At 38.3% G+C, this 14,994-nt stretch overlaps 1 protein-coding gene across 1 annotated transcript in view; it reads left to right on the forward strand.

Annotated features, from left to right (window-relative positions):
* Positions 1–410: 410 nt before the first annotated feature.
* Positions 411–14,994, forward strand: part of LOC139952629 (uncharacterized) — an 86,839-nt gene continuing 72,255 nt past the window's right edge. The window contains exon 1 of the mRNA XM_071951830.1: positions 411–1,102. The gene's annotated coding sequence lies outside the window, so the exon portion shown is untranslated. The remainder of the gene's footprint in view (positions 1,103–14,994) is intronic.

The following is a 14,994-nucleotide window of genomic DNA, read 5'->3' on the forward strand; positions in this document are numbered from 1 at the left end:
TAGTAAGTTTTTATGCTAACAATTATTCCGAGTAATTACCAATAGTGTTTAAATCCTGTAAGGAATTCCTGAGATTCCGAAGAACACAATGGAGACACAGTAAGAGGTGCACCAAATTATGAGCTTTTGACCCCCCCCTCTCTCCCTCTCTCAGCTGTTCATTACCAATGCTATAAATTACTGCAAACACACAAAGATCACAAACACAAAGACTCTAGGGTCGGAGGTTGCTATTTCAACTCTCACTTTTCCCTCAGTCCGCAATTTTTTTGTCCACAAACGTGCACGTTTCAGTCAGGCTCTGCAAAGGCATGCGTTGTAGTATACGACTTGACTCCGTGCTCTACTCTGTACACACACACTGCACACAGTAGAGAGAGTTCGCGGTTGTTTGGGGTCGGGTGCAGTACTGTGTGCTTCCTCATCCCTTCTTGCTCTATGGTCATTCTATGTCCTCTCTTCTGTCTCCATACAAAGAAGATGAAAACAGGATGCAGCATCAGCTATCCATCGCTGCACATAAGGATAAGCAATACTTACTACTACTAGACAACAAGGGATAAACCAGGGAACTTGAATTGTCCACACAACACACGTCTACATGTCGTCCCTGTGCTGTTTAATTTTATCATCGCTACTACTACTACTACTAGCTCGGCCGTGACAATAAATATCGTACAGCGGGGGAGAGTGATTTCGTCTGGTCGGGAATAATTATCAACGTGACAGAAACGTCACCCGTTGCAAATACCTCGGTGGATTGTTTTAGGACTATGTGAGGCCCGACTCATTGCTTAACATGTAGGCAATCTATTATCTGGAGGCATCGGGGAGAGAAGCTCATGTTTTCCTTTCGCTGATCGTGACTGAAAAACAAAAACAAAATACATGGAGGATTCTTCGTGTGACTACGAGTACGAGACGCAGTGATATCCCTTTATTCGTTTTGTTAGACTCCCACCCGTTCGAGACATCGTGTGGAGTGAGTTGAATTATAATTTTTCTTTGCCAAGATCCTGGGATTTTTATCTAGCGCGAAACCATTTTCTTAAGTGGAGCGTGTACGGACTTTGCAGGCTGACTCGTCTTCAATCACAAGGGGGTAAGTTCCCACCACTAATCTATCAATTATAGCATTTTGCTTGTTATGATTTCGTGATAATAGAAAACATGATTAAAAACACGTGTATGGTTGAGCAAGTGGTGTACCCGGCCGTGCTAAAATCAACATATTTGTTTTACAATGTAGGATAGTCGTAGATATTCATACATATTTAACTACATGCATGTACAATGTTCAGAAATGATGTCACATCAATTATTATTGCTGCTACACGCAGAGAGAGAGTGCCACGTAGAACAGCTGTTAACTAATGTATTAATACAATTTGAAAAATGTCAGTATCCTGTCACAACTTTTTCATTCATAACGGCCTGTAATGACTAAAAATATTTCTCTAGTGAGATATTCCTTTTTGGTAAACAACTGGAGTGAAAAGTGGTGGCAGGATACGGAAATCGTTCACATTTTTTTTTTAATTATGGAATCATCCGGTTATATAAGTTGCATCCCTTCTTTGATCAAACGAAGTGGATCTGCAAAAATATTCGTTATAGGCCATGGGCCCAAGCCATTTATTCTGTCAAAATGCTGCAGGGTCAGGGGTGAAGAAGGTTTGAGGTCATAATAACATAGAGAAGGTATTCATAATGAATAATTTACAATGTTCAAGTTCAAAGTTTGGTTTGGCTCCTCAAAAAAAGCGATTTTCTAAGCCCCTTTTTTAGGCAAATTATTGGAGTTACAACCTTGTTCCCAAATATCACGAAAATGGTGCTATGGGACTTTAGTACACATAAACTCACTACCCATGGGAACGAGTGTGAGATTGTTTGTTTGTTTGTGGAACAACACAGATGTCAGACAGTGCATGCACTGGAGGGGTTACAGTGGGTGTTTATCGTGTAACAAAAGACGAATTTGAACCTGTTATTGCATTTAAAGAGTCTTCTTGGGATAAAGTTATTGAATGTGTAAGTACATGGAAAGAGTTAGATGGTTTAGAGAAGAAAGCTGCCATGGAATTTGACCTAGAAAAGAAACATTTGTACGGGTATGATACAACATCATGTATGTATTAGTTACATAGTACTACATGTACCAACGTTTTACTGGAGGCGTATTGGATATGGGTTTCAGTTGAAGGAAGATGTTATATCTATCCTCTCCAGAAACATTTATATCCAAAACCAATGAGAGAATGGAGAGGTTATATCTTCTTGGATATTCTTAAGCAAAAAGCAAAACAAATCAGCAATTTGTAAAAAAAATCTGTCAGACACACATTTTACAGATATTGAGCTAATCGTATTTTTGCGTAGTTTGAACTTCATCCCCAAATGGTCTATACCATCCTACGCCATTTGAAACTGCTTTTCAGAAAAATGAGACTAAGCGTTTTAATGGCGGGGAAACAAAGGCGGAGCCTATATAAACCCCTTCCGAATGCCATCAATACGGAATCATCAAATCACCTTTAACACATACCTAGAATCGTACATTGAAGGGAAAAGTTTCCGTATGGCGCCACCACTTTTTCATTCGAAATAAAACAATATAGTACCAAATTTACCTGATTTGATATATCCCTTTTTGTAAAAATGAGTGAAAAAGTGGTGGCGCCATACGGAAAGTTATCCCATTGAAGGTACACTGGAGGAGTTGTCCAAAACAAAAATTAAAAATGTGCGACAAATTGACTAAAGCAGACGTCAAAGTCTAACAAAACAAAAATTGCCATAAAATCATTTGACAAAGCCAGGGGTGTTTGCGTTCTCAATAAATCAGACTATATACACGAGGGGACTAGGCAACTGTCTGGGCCGCACTATAAGTTGGTTGACGAGGATTTAACAAGTGAAATCACAGCTGCGGTCTACCAGGCCGTAACTAATCTGTTCAAAGAATGGATAATATCCAAGGAAATATTCAAGTTTCTCGACCCCGGCCCCACAACCACCAGATGATTAAAACACCTCGCCTATACCTACTGCTGAAGATCCATCAGGGGTTGCGGGGCCCCAACTCAACAAATTTCAAAATACATGGATTTTTCCTTGCTTCCAATTGTCAAGCAACAAAGCACATACACACGAGACTCTTCACAGGTTCTCCAAAAACTTGACACTTTGACATTGGACAAAGACTATCTCCTAATCAACTTGGATATTGTTTCAATGTTTACAAACTGTCCACAAAAAGAGGCTACTCAGTTTGTGATGCTTTAGACGAGGAAACCCAGGGCTATACGCTATACAAAAAAAAACAAAAAAAACAAAAACAGGCACGTTGTCTTTTGGAACTAATCAATGGCGCAAATGTCTTTGAGTTTAATAACAGATTCTATAAACAAACAATAGGTGTGGTAATGGGTAGCGAATGCAGTCCAGAAATGTGTGATATCACTCTGTTCAAATACGAAAAAGAAACAATTCTCCCGAACAACCCCGAAATAGTGTCCTACATGAGATATAGAGATGATGTTCTAATCATTACAATGGCAACTGAAGCAGGGCGGAGGATTTCATTTGGACGCTAAACAACTTGCATCCAACATCTATTCATCTCAGAGATATCTGAAAAACAAGTTACCTTTTTAGACCTCGTCCTTTACAAAGGAGAACGTTTTCAAAAAGAAGGGAAACTGGATACTCGAGTAGCTACACAAGAAGCAGACACATTCCAATATCTTGCTCGAGATTCAGCACACCCTAAATCAGTATTTGGCAGCGTTATTAAGGGTGAAACAACAAGATACAAACGTTATATGTACACACTCAAAAGACTTTGAGGAGAAGGTTAATTTCTTCAAGACTAAACTGTCAGAACTGGCTACAACACGGAGAATTAACCCGCTTCACACTTAAAGTAAACGAAGACCACCGGAACTCAATGTTGGCTGCCTCACCTAATTTAAAACAACAGAATATATCTAATTCCCACCCGTCTTCATCCTGCCATACTTTGCACAGATCCATCATTCCACCCCATGGGCTCTCCTTAAACACTGGCACCTCTTGGAAGGGAATGCTTATAAATCTCAAAAAACTCTTCCCAGCCCCACCACTGCTGGCCTACCATTTACATAAAACAAAAATACGATCTAGATTGCCAGACCCTACAGAAAAAGACTGGCTCAAGAAGTTAGCAATACTTGGCTGAATAAACACATAGAGAAACAAGACTCAAGTGAAAGGGGTTTCCCCCCCCCCAACCCCTACCCCCTCCTTTAAACTCAACCATCTGACCTCCCAAGTCATATAAATGAAGCGTTGTGTAAGAACTAATGCCTTGCACTCATCAAACATATAACGTGCCGGCATTAAATTTTACGTAATAATAATTATTATTTAATACAGATATGACATTTCACACGTTATGAGAAACTACAACATCTTACTTGGAATGCTTCTAGGCAAACCATACATATGGGAAACTTCATGGAAGATGCATGCTGTTCCTCACCACACCTTTCTCCCCCCCCCCCCCACATTTTATCCAATGTCCTTCCCTCTCTCCAGTCCAAATGTTTGTTTAGAACAAAAACAAGCCTCCAATAGTTTCAGAATAGCCTGTCCCATAAAAGTGCTCATCATTTTACAATGATTGCGCCTTAACTATTACAGATATCTGAAAGTATGCGAGTATGTACCGGTTTTACTTTTTATGTTTGTCCTAAGGCTTTTACATACACTAACAAAGTTGTTTGACGCACCTGTGTCTTGTGAAAATTACAAATAGAACTGTCTATGTGGCTTCACTGTCTTCCCTATAATTCACAGTATGATTTCACTCTTCTTTTCCAAACATAGTAGGTGGCTTAGAGAAAAAACTTGCCCTTTAAAATTGTGCTGGGCTAGTCAGGGCGCTAGTTCAGGTTTTCTTTCTTGTCAGCCATGACTTCTATGTGACCTTCCCTTTAATAGCTAAATCATTAAAGTGAGAAACGTCACTTTATTCCAATATTCCATATTGATGCCAGCGGTTCCTTCTAAAAAGTCTCCGTCAGGGAGGGGGGGGGGGACACAGACACTGGAGCCACTTCCATGATCTACATTTACCTGTACATACTGTAAAAATTATGCAATTCACAAAATATTTACCCCCTCATAATATTGCAGGACACTTGTACTTTTGTAATTGTGATGTTTGAAATTTTGGAGATTTTTTGTGGGCGTGGCTAACCAGGGCTAAATGGGGGCACATTATCCCCCCCCAGTTTCTGGTTTTCTGGCTTTTCAAAGCATATAAAACTAGTTCATGTATGCCAGTTAGGGAAAACTAACGACTTTATACTCGGTCAACAAAATTTCATCACTGCATGCAAAAGTTGTGCATGTAATGACTGTATTTATAGTAAATTGTTGACTTTTTGCTAAAAATGAGCTATTTAACTAAGAAATGGCAGCCATTTTGTAAACGGGCACTTTCCATGTTTTGTGAAATCCTTCCAGATCATTATTTTTATGCAACAGGACAAATTTTTTGTATAATAGCTGTTCATTTTGGGTGTTTCTTAGACATTTCTACAAATAAATAGCCGCCATCTTGAATTTTAGCCGCCATCTTGGATTTCTCGCTTGCGAACCAATATTTTTATGAGAACATTGTTTTTTCTTGGAGAGGGCACCATTCCCTACATTTTGATGTATAGATCTCCCCTTCACCCCTGGGGCTGCAGCATTCTTCTATTTCTAGAGGACTTTTTGCCCTTCGGCCCATGGCCTATTATTATTATTCTTTTGAAACGTGATGTGTCTGAGGAAAGAAGATCAGTAATTAATTGTTCTAAAATCTCACGTGTTTGGTATTTTCTGTGTAAATGTTGTTAATAAACTTGCAAAATCAAATTTGACCGCAAGTTTTCTGTATACGTTTGGATGACTCTGACGATTTGTGGCAACACAAACTTACTTGGTAAGAAGTACAGCAGCTTTGGACAGTATAATGCGAAGTTTCTGTTAAAGGTAGTGGACACTTTCGGAACAGAAAAAAAAAGTTCACAGATTTACAAATAACTTACAGGGTTTACAGAAGGTAATGGTGAAAGAGTTCTCTTGAAATATTATTCCATGAAATGCTTTACTTTTTGAGAAAACATTAAAACAATTATCAATTCTCGACATCGAGAATTACGGATTTATTTTAAACACATGTCATGACACGGCGAAACGTGCGGAAACAAGGGTGGGTTTCACCCGTTATTTTCTCCCGACTTCGATGACCGATTGAGCCTAAATTTCCACAGGTTTGTTATTACACGAAGTGTGGGCCGTTGGAAAATACTGTTTACCGAAAGTGTCCAATGACTTTAAAGGCAGTGGACACTATTGGTAATTACCTTTCTAAAAAACCTTTCTTGATTAAGAGTAATGGGGAGAGGTTGATAGTATAAAATATTATGAGAAACGGCTCCCTCTGAAGTAATGTAGTTCTTGAGAAATTTTTTTCCACGGATTTGATTTCGAGACCTCAGATTTAGACTTTGAATGAGACCTCAAAATCTATTTCTGAGGTCTTGAAATCAAATTCGTGGAAAATTACTTCTTTCTCGAGAACTACGTTACTTTAGAGGGGGCCGTTTCTCACAATGTTTTATACTATCAACCCCCTTACTTGTTACCACAAGTAAGGTTTTATGCTATTAGTTATTTTGAGTAATTACCAAGTGTCGTATGCCTTTAAAAGGTTCCGCATTGTAACAGTCGAGGTGTTTTTAGTGACCTGCTTGATTACCATGGGTACTGCTTATGCATGTACATGTACAATGGCAGCATCGCTCTATAGTGTATGCCTGCGTTACCATAGTAACCCGTTCATATTCTTCTCATATTATTCAACTCTGAGATCAAATCTTTACGAAACACAAAAAGGGGAATTGTTTGTTATTGTCTGTAATTATTTTCTTCCCCTTTTGATTTTGAATCAGTGACCGCTTATAAGGTCACAAAGTCCCCGTGAATGATTGTTATCAATTATTTATAAACGGTTGGGGTGTTCTGTGAGCGGTCGTTTAATTATTCATAGCTTCCCGCCTCATTCCTTTATGACCGTGACCCTGCCTGTTTCTCCCCATCCATGAAAACCATCAAGCCGTGTAAATTTTGCTCTCTGCATCAGCTAAATCTTTGATAAATTTATGGTCCTTTCATTTTCTTTTACATTAAAGGCACTATTGGTAATGGTTAGCAAACTTACTTGGTAACAAGCAATAGAGAGCTGTTGATAGTATAACACATTGCACAAAATAGCCATTTGCCTGACGTTTCGACCCTAGCAGAGTCGTTCTCGAAGGCAAAATGATAACACAACAAACATGAACAGGTAAATAAGTGTAACATAAAACTATAGTATTTTACATTGTGAGAAGCGGTTCCAACTGAAGTAACGTAGTTTTTTAGAAAGAGGTAATTTTATCACTCAAATAATTAAAAAATACTTCAGCTGAAGTAATGCAACTAAGGTGTTTGTTCTTTCATTATTTTCGTCGAAATTGAGCCCAAATTTTCACAGATTTGTTGTTTTATGCATATGTCTGGATACACCAAATGATAATACTGGTCATTGAACTACCAAAGGGGTCCAGTGCTTTTAATCGAATCATCAGTGGTGTCTGGGGGCCTTCATTATTTTTATTTTTTTATTTTGTTCACCTACCCAATCGACATTGAACATGACTTTCATTGTGCGTGGACTGTCTCCAAGGTTTTACAACCTGAAACACAGAGACTTCCGCAACTTAATTTGCATATCACTGTTTAATTGCGTAAAATCAGCTGCAGATGAAATTGTAAGACAATACTCAACTTAAAGGTGTATCGTTGTTTGTAAAAGTCTGAGTAAAATTACAAAGATTTCGACCAAACAGACAAACAGAGAGAAGACATTATGGACAATCAAAACAATAGCATGAAATGTACACGTGACTGGTACCATAACAAATTCCATGTACCAAAATATACTGCTGAGCCTAAGTGGTTTACCAGCCAAAAAAATGCAATGTAATGGTTTTACATCGGGGCCTACAAATATTACAGGGGTGGATTTCACAAAGATAGTCCTATTTTATGACTGGTTCTAGGCAATGCTAAGAGATAGGACTGGTCCTAAGTTAGGACCAGTAACTCATCCTAACTTAGGACTGGTCCTATCTCTTAGCATTGCCTAGGACTAGTCCTAAATTAGGACTACCTTTGTGAAATCCACCCCATGTAACATAACTAACATAATATTTCAATAAATGCTTTCTTGCTTGGTAGCTTTAACCCCCCCCCCCCGGTTGCACAATGAGACATGTTTATGGGGGGGGGGGGGCAAAAGATATTATGATTTGGGACTAGCCATAATGTACGGTATACGGTCATTCATTTGTGCACTTTCTTCAGTCTCATCTGGAGTGGAGAGGAAAAGGGGAGGTTCAAGTGGTTAACTGGAGATCCCGCCCTCGCCCCGCACCCCCTAGTTACCCTGCTCCAACCTCACCCAAACCTGGTGCTTTAACCCGGGTTCGCGCCCATAAGCTTGTTGCCAATGCATCATAAGGTTCACAACTGACATTGTTTTTTTTTGAGAGCTTTAAAGGCAGTGGACACTTTTGGTAATTACTAAAAATAATGATTATCATAAAACCATACTTGATAACGAGTAATGTGGAGAGGTTGATACTATAAAACATTGTGAGAAACGGCTCCCTCTGAAGTGACGTAGTTTTCGAGAAAGAAGTAATTTTCCACGAATTTGATTTCGAGACCTCAGATTAATAGAATTTGAGGTCTCGAAATTAACCATCTAAACGCACACAACTTCGTGCGACATGGGCGTTTTTCTTTCATTATTATCTCACAACTTCGACGATCGATTGAGCTCAAATTTTCACATATTTGTTATTGTATGCATATGTTGAGATACACCAAGTGAGAAGACTAGTCTTTGACAATTACCAATAGTGTCCAGTGTCTTTAAGTACGTTATTTCCACAGTGGAGTTTGCTGAGAAATGAAATCTCATTATGTTTATTAATTATTGATCTCACGCGATTTGCATTCTTCTTCCTCTTTTCTCGTTCAGGTTTGCAATATTGTAAGTGGGCAAATTTGCACGAAGACCAAAATGAAGTCTATTTAGTGATATATAATGAAACTCATCTCGTCACATTTAAATTATTACGATTGATAGCTTTACATATAAAGGGAATGTATACCTTTAGTTTTTGCGGTTTTTTTTTCAGTTCGATTGTTTTAATTCTAAGATAAATGCAGATATATTCTGTGAAACTATACCTGTGGAATTTTCTTTTCAAAAGGATGTAGCATTTTTGATATATAATGCAGAAAAACTGGAGTGGTTATGTGATGTCCATGCAGGAAGAATAATCCACAATCAATTGGAAGACACTTTCTGTAAAACGTTACTGACAGAAACACTTCTCAGATTCAGTTATTTTATTTTGATCAAAACTAAGACCTTTCCGTAACTACATTACTCCGAAGTGAAATGCTTTATACATTAATTTGAAAATCACTGTGTTCGAAAATTTCCTTTTGAATACAAAATAACCAGTTGGCATAATATAATTGTAACAGAATAATTTGTTTAAGAAGTGAAATCCATTTCGGTTTATTAATTTCCCACGGTTCATTTTTGCTGCCTAAACAGAAAAATAAAAATAAAAATAGAATCCTGCTTTCGGTATACTGGTGATCAAATATTCGAGCAGATGTCTTTCTCGATGAAACAGAGCTCGGCAAACTATTTCTATAACATGTTGAGCAGATGGGCCTCTATAAACAGCAACCATCCTTAAAGACGCTGAATTGATTGTAGATCAAAATAATTAGGGGAGCACGACATCTTACTTGGTAACGAGAAATGGAGAGCTGTTGATAGTATAAAACTTTGTGAGAAACGGCTCCCCCTGAAGTAACGTAGTTTTGGGGAAAGAGGTAATTTCCCACTTAAATAATAACATACTTGAGGCATGAGACCTTTTTAGGCATATAAAAGCACACAATGTGTGCAACAATTATTTTTCTTTTCTAGCGGAGTCTTTCTCGAAGGCTTAACTCTACATGTAATGCAGACATGTTGACACTATTGCCAACATTATGTTATGCAAACATGCGGTTGTATGTTGTCAGTTGTCCAAATAATGTAAATGATTTGGATCCGAATGGCTTTGCTTAAACTTCGATGAACGAACTTTATGGATGATAATTAGAGCATAATGCGAAGCTTCGAGTTGTTAAACCATCAGCTCTTGTTACAAACAACAAACAACAAACAACACATTTCCATAGATTATTTACATGTAAATGTTACCGTACACTTCAGTGTCGAGTTTGTTATCTACCATGGAAGTATCAAATTATACTCAATAATTAGCATGGGGCATTTCTTTATGATATGTTATGCATACTACTGTAACCAAAGAACTTGAGATGACAGACGCCTGGTTGATAGACCTTCATGTAAGATTCGATTACAGTTTTTCTTGTTCACTTTTGAGAAGTCTTTTTGCCTTAGAAAACTTAGAGTTTTTGCAAGGCTCACCGAGCAGTTGACACAAATTTGCATAACGAAGATTCACTTAGAAAAGACAGGTAACAGCCCAAAAATACCTTGAAGTGAGCACTCCCTGTGAATGATTCCCTGCCCAATTCATGGTGCTGAGCATTAAAACACAAGTTGTTCAGCAATGTTTCATCATGTTTCAAATGCTTCGTGCCGGGCCTGAAACTCTTATACGATGACAATAGGAGACTTTCCAACGCTAGGTGGCAGCAGACTTACCGGGTAAATTTCCATTGTTTACTTAGTTCTGAACATGCGCCTTATTTAGAGAACAATGGATTTACCCGGTAAGTCTGCTGACCTCTATCGTCCCAGAAAGTCTACCATTGTTTCATTATGGAGAAATTAGTCCATGCACTCTCAACAAAACCTGGGTAAACATTGACCCGGTTCCAGATCCAATGATGTCTGACCCATTAATGGGCAAGGCTTCCGAAGAACACGGAATCCGGGTCAATTCTGACCCCGACGTTCCGGGTCAGGGAGCTTTTAGAGTGTGTTTTCATGCAGCCAATTCTGATCCGGAAGTTCCTGACGTTAGGATATCGATCAGTGTTTCTGAATTTGTGACGAGATTTGACTCTTAAAGACCCTGGACACTTTTGGTAATTGTCAAAGACCAGTCTTCTCATTTGGTGTATCTCAACTCAACATATGCATAAAATAACCAACCTGTGAAAATTTGAGCTCAATTGGTCGTCGAAGTTGCGAGATAATAATGAAAGGAAAAAAAACACCTTGCACACGAAGTTGTGTGATTTCAGATGCTTGATTTCGAGACCTTAAATTCTAAATCTGAGGTCTCCAAGTCAAACTCGTGGAAAATTACTTCTTTCTCGAAAACTACGTCACTTCAGAGGGAGCCGTTTCTCACAATGTTTTATACTATCCACCTTTCCCCATTACTCGTTACCAAGAAAGTTTGTATGCTAATAATTATTTTGAGTAATTACCAAAAGTGTCCACTGCCATTAAAGAGGTTTTATTTACGTTTGGAAATTGGAACCCACTGTTTGTTTCAACCTTATAATAGTAATTTGTAGATATACACCATGCAACTGATCTTGTACTTCAACAAGGATGCAACCTACACAAAAATAATTATTCCAATTCCTGTACTAGCTGTTTTGTTGTAAGTTGTAATTAGGAAAGGGCTTGATGAGATTGTACGAAAAACAGGTGATTGTATAGAGGAAAGCCGACACCATCAAACAATGGGGACATGAAAGATAAATTAAATTAGTAGTGAAGACAAAGCGTCTATATTCATTACCACAGGCTGGACTGAAGTGATTATTTCACTGTTTAGTCCAGCTGCGTCCCTGTAATAACATTCATTTCATTGTGTACGTCTTAAGATTCACTGACAAGTTATTGCTATTGACGATCCAAATATGAAATTTAGTACACAGTCGGGATATTTATGTCCTTTGGGATAATGGTAAAATATCAAGCAATTTTCCAATTTGTCAAAATGGAAACCATTGTATTTTACTCTACATATTAATCTATACCTGTAAGTTAATCTGATACTGCGAGGACCTTTAATTAACGCAATATCCTTTGACTAATTTGACATACTTTGACTAAAATGTCCCAAATTCCCATGATTGTATTATCGAAAGTACATACCCACCATCTTATACATTCTGTTGTACTAAATAATATATCCAGAGTGTGAAATAAGAATGCTCAGAAACTTATAAACTTATAGACTGGGGGGGTATATATCTTTGCCCATCCCAAGCTTCATTCGAGAATCTCAATGTTTTTTGACATCAAATATTCATCCTTGATATTTACCTGGATATTCCCGTTGGAGGGTAAAGATAAAAATGAAGGAATTACACATCTGCGTCATGAAAAAAAAAAAAAAAAAAAAAAAACATCAGACAGGGTCCGCACACCCTCGTAGATAGATAGAGTGATTTTAGGATGAAGGATAAAGCTGCAGTGGGGAAGATGAAATAAGGTGAGATAAATGATGAACGTCAAGGTCGCGGATTGTTTGAGGTGTTCCAATCTGCACCGGGGTTGTTTGTGTTATCTTGCTCGATGTATAGACAGCCGGCTATGGCACATAATGCAAATTATAGCCAGTGAATGGCTACCGTGCGGATTCCTTAGAGGGACACTTAAAAATATTGAAAAGGTGTAACACAATATTTGAAATTACTTCGTTCCCTCGAAGTAATATTTTGTTATATCGAATGGTTTATTATATAGTTCTCGTTGAAATACACTTTCGTTTCCTCGCAATACTTTTTGGGGCCCTCAAAATTGTTTTTTTTCCCCTCGAAATACCCCTCGAAATATTATTTCGTTCACTCGAAATAATTTCTTATCTCGAAATATTATTTCGTTACATCAAAATATAAGTTGTTACCTCAAAAATAGTATTTCGTTCCCTCAAGTTATGTTTTTTCGAACGAAATAAGTTAGTTCGTGGGAACGAAATATTTATTTGAGGAAATGAAGTTACACTTCGAATAATAATAATTTCAGTATTGTTTTTGTTGTCCTTTCAATATTTTGTTGACATGTACATGTACTGCCGTACTACACAAACAAAAACATCTCTGGAATCGGTTTATCCTGCTAGCTGCCAAATGAAGCAGGTTTGTTTTTCTCTCCACCCGGATCCTTAATCTTATCGGCTCATTTAGTTAAGCCGACCTGATAGACAACAGTTTTCTAGTTCTCTTACAATTCGCCCCCTCAGTTCTTCACCTTGACATTTTGGAAAAAATATAAAAATAAGAGGTAAAAAAAATTAGAAAACCCAACCAAACAAAAATAATTTGAGCGGAAGCAGAGCTGTTGAGTGTGTTCGATCTGCAGTAATTGACAGTGCAGATGGATGGAGTTGTTTTTATACAATTATTACGCCATATTTCCTGTGCGTAAGTTGATTCATCTAATTATACCCAGTAATTCATATCACCTTTCCCCCTTTCTTTACGCTCAGTGTGAATTCATGGCTAAGACAAAAATTGACAAGGAGTTGAATAATATAAAGGAATACGTTGCCTTGGATCGGTCGAGTTGGTCTTTGAAAAGCGTTTGAAACCGTTTGTTTAAAAATGCATATGATTAGAAAGATATTTTTAAAAATAGAATATAATGATCGAAGTATCACTCGAAATTGCGTGGTTTTCCTTTTACCTCGTCGACTGACACGGTCGGCCATTTATGGGAGTCAAATTTTTGACTCGTGAAAGGACAATTGCGCAATTTCGAGGAAAATTGTTATGGATCATTGTATTCTACTTTTAAATCATCTTTCAAACCATATGCATTTGATAACAAACGGTTACAAACGCTTTTCAAAGATCAACTCGACCGATCCAAGGCAACGTCAGAAGGGTCTTAATTGTTCTCTCTCTCTAAAGGCCGAATTGGCGGCCAAGCCTATGGCTCCGGCTGTTGCTAAGGGTGTTAGTAAGGACGCGGATACTGGCACTTGACCATGTGAGCAAGATGTAAATTTCAAGTAAATCCAGGCTCGAGTCCCAGCCAGGGCCCGATAAGCCATTAGCGAGTTAGATTTGCATAATGTCTGGTATAATGACTTGCTTAGGTACAAGTTACCGCTTACATTTGAATTCCTCAGACTACAGAGCCAGTTGCTATGTCACATGATTCGGGGCAAGCGTTTGTATAGCAACCTCCAGATGAGCAGACCCTGGTGCCATTGTGGCATATACCTCCATTAGGAACTGTGTATGGGTGTTCAACGTCTCTTACGTAACTACACAAAAGCTTGCCCCGAATCCTGTGACATATAGGGTGCGTTCGTTTAGCTTCCCTGGGTCGACTCCGGTGTGTGGCGTTTTCTTTTTCCAGGACGAACGTGTGCAGATAATTACCCACCATAGTCCTGGAAAAAAAAACCGCCACACACCGGGGTCGACCCAGGGAAGCTAAACGAACGCACCCATAAAAATTGTCTAAATAGTCTGAGGAATTCAAATTCAAGTGGTGACTCGTGATCAAGCACGTCATTGTACCTGAAAACATTTAAATCTAACACGCAAATGGCTTATTCTATAAAGCTGTTTAGCGATACTTTTTATTGCTTACAGCAAGTTTTTGTGCTTACAGGCTTTGTACAATTGGGCCCTGGCAAGTAGTGAGTTATGTATATACTGCTGAGAGCAGTCAGTCGCTTGACACTACATTCCACACCATCTACTGATTAACAGTCCAAATCATTAGAATGCCTCGTTAAAGCTACATCTGTGTGTGATTGCTCATTCTTCCTTCATCGCAACAATTCCCGTTACCATGGTTTTTGGCGGGAAAGAATTGATCGTATTTGTATAGGGAGAAAGAGAGGTCGTCTAGCAGACGAGATTATACTT

Source organism: Asterias amurensis, chromosome 20, assembly GCF_032118995.1.
Source record: "Asterias amurensis chromosome 20, ASM3211899v1".
Classification (NCBI taxonomy): Eukaryota; Metazoa; Echinodermata; class Asteroidea; order Forcipulatida; family Asteriidae; genus Asterias; species Asterias amurensis.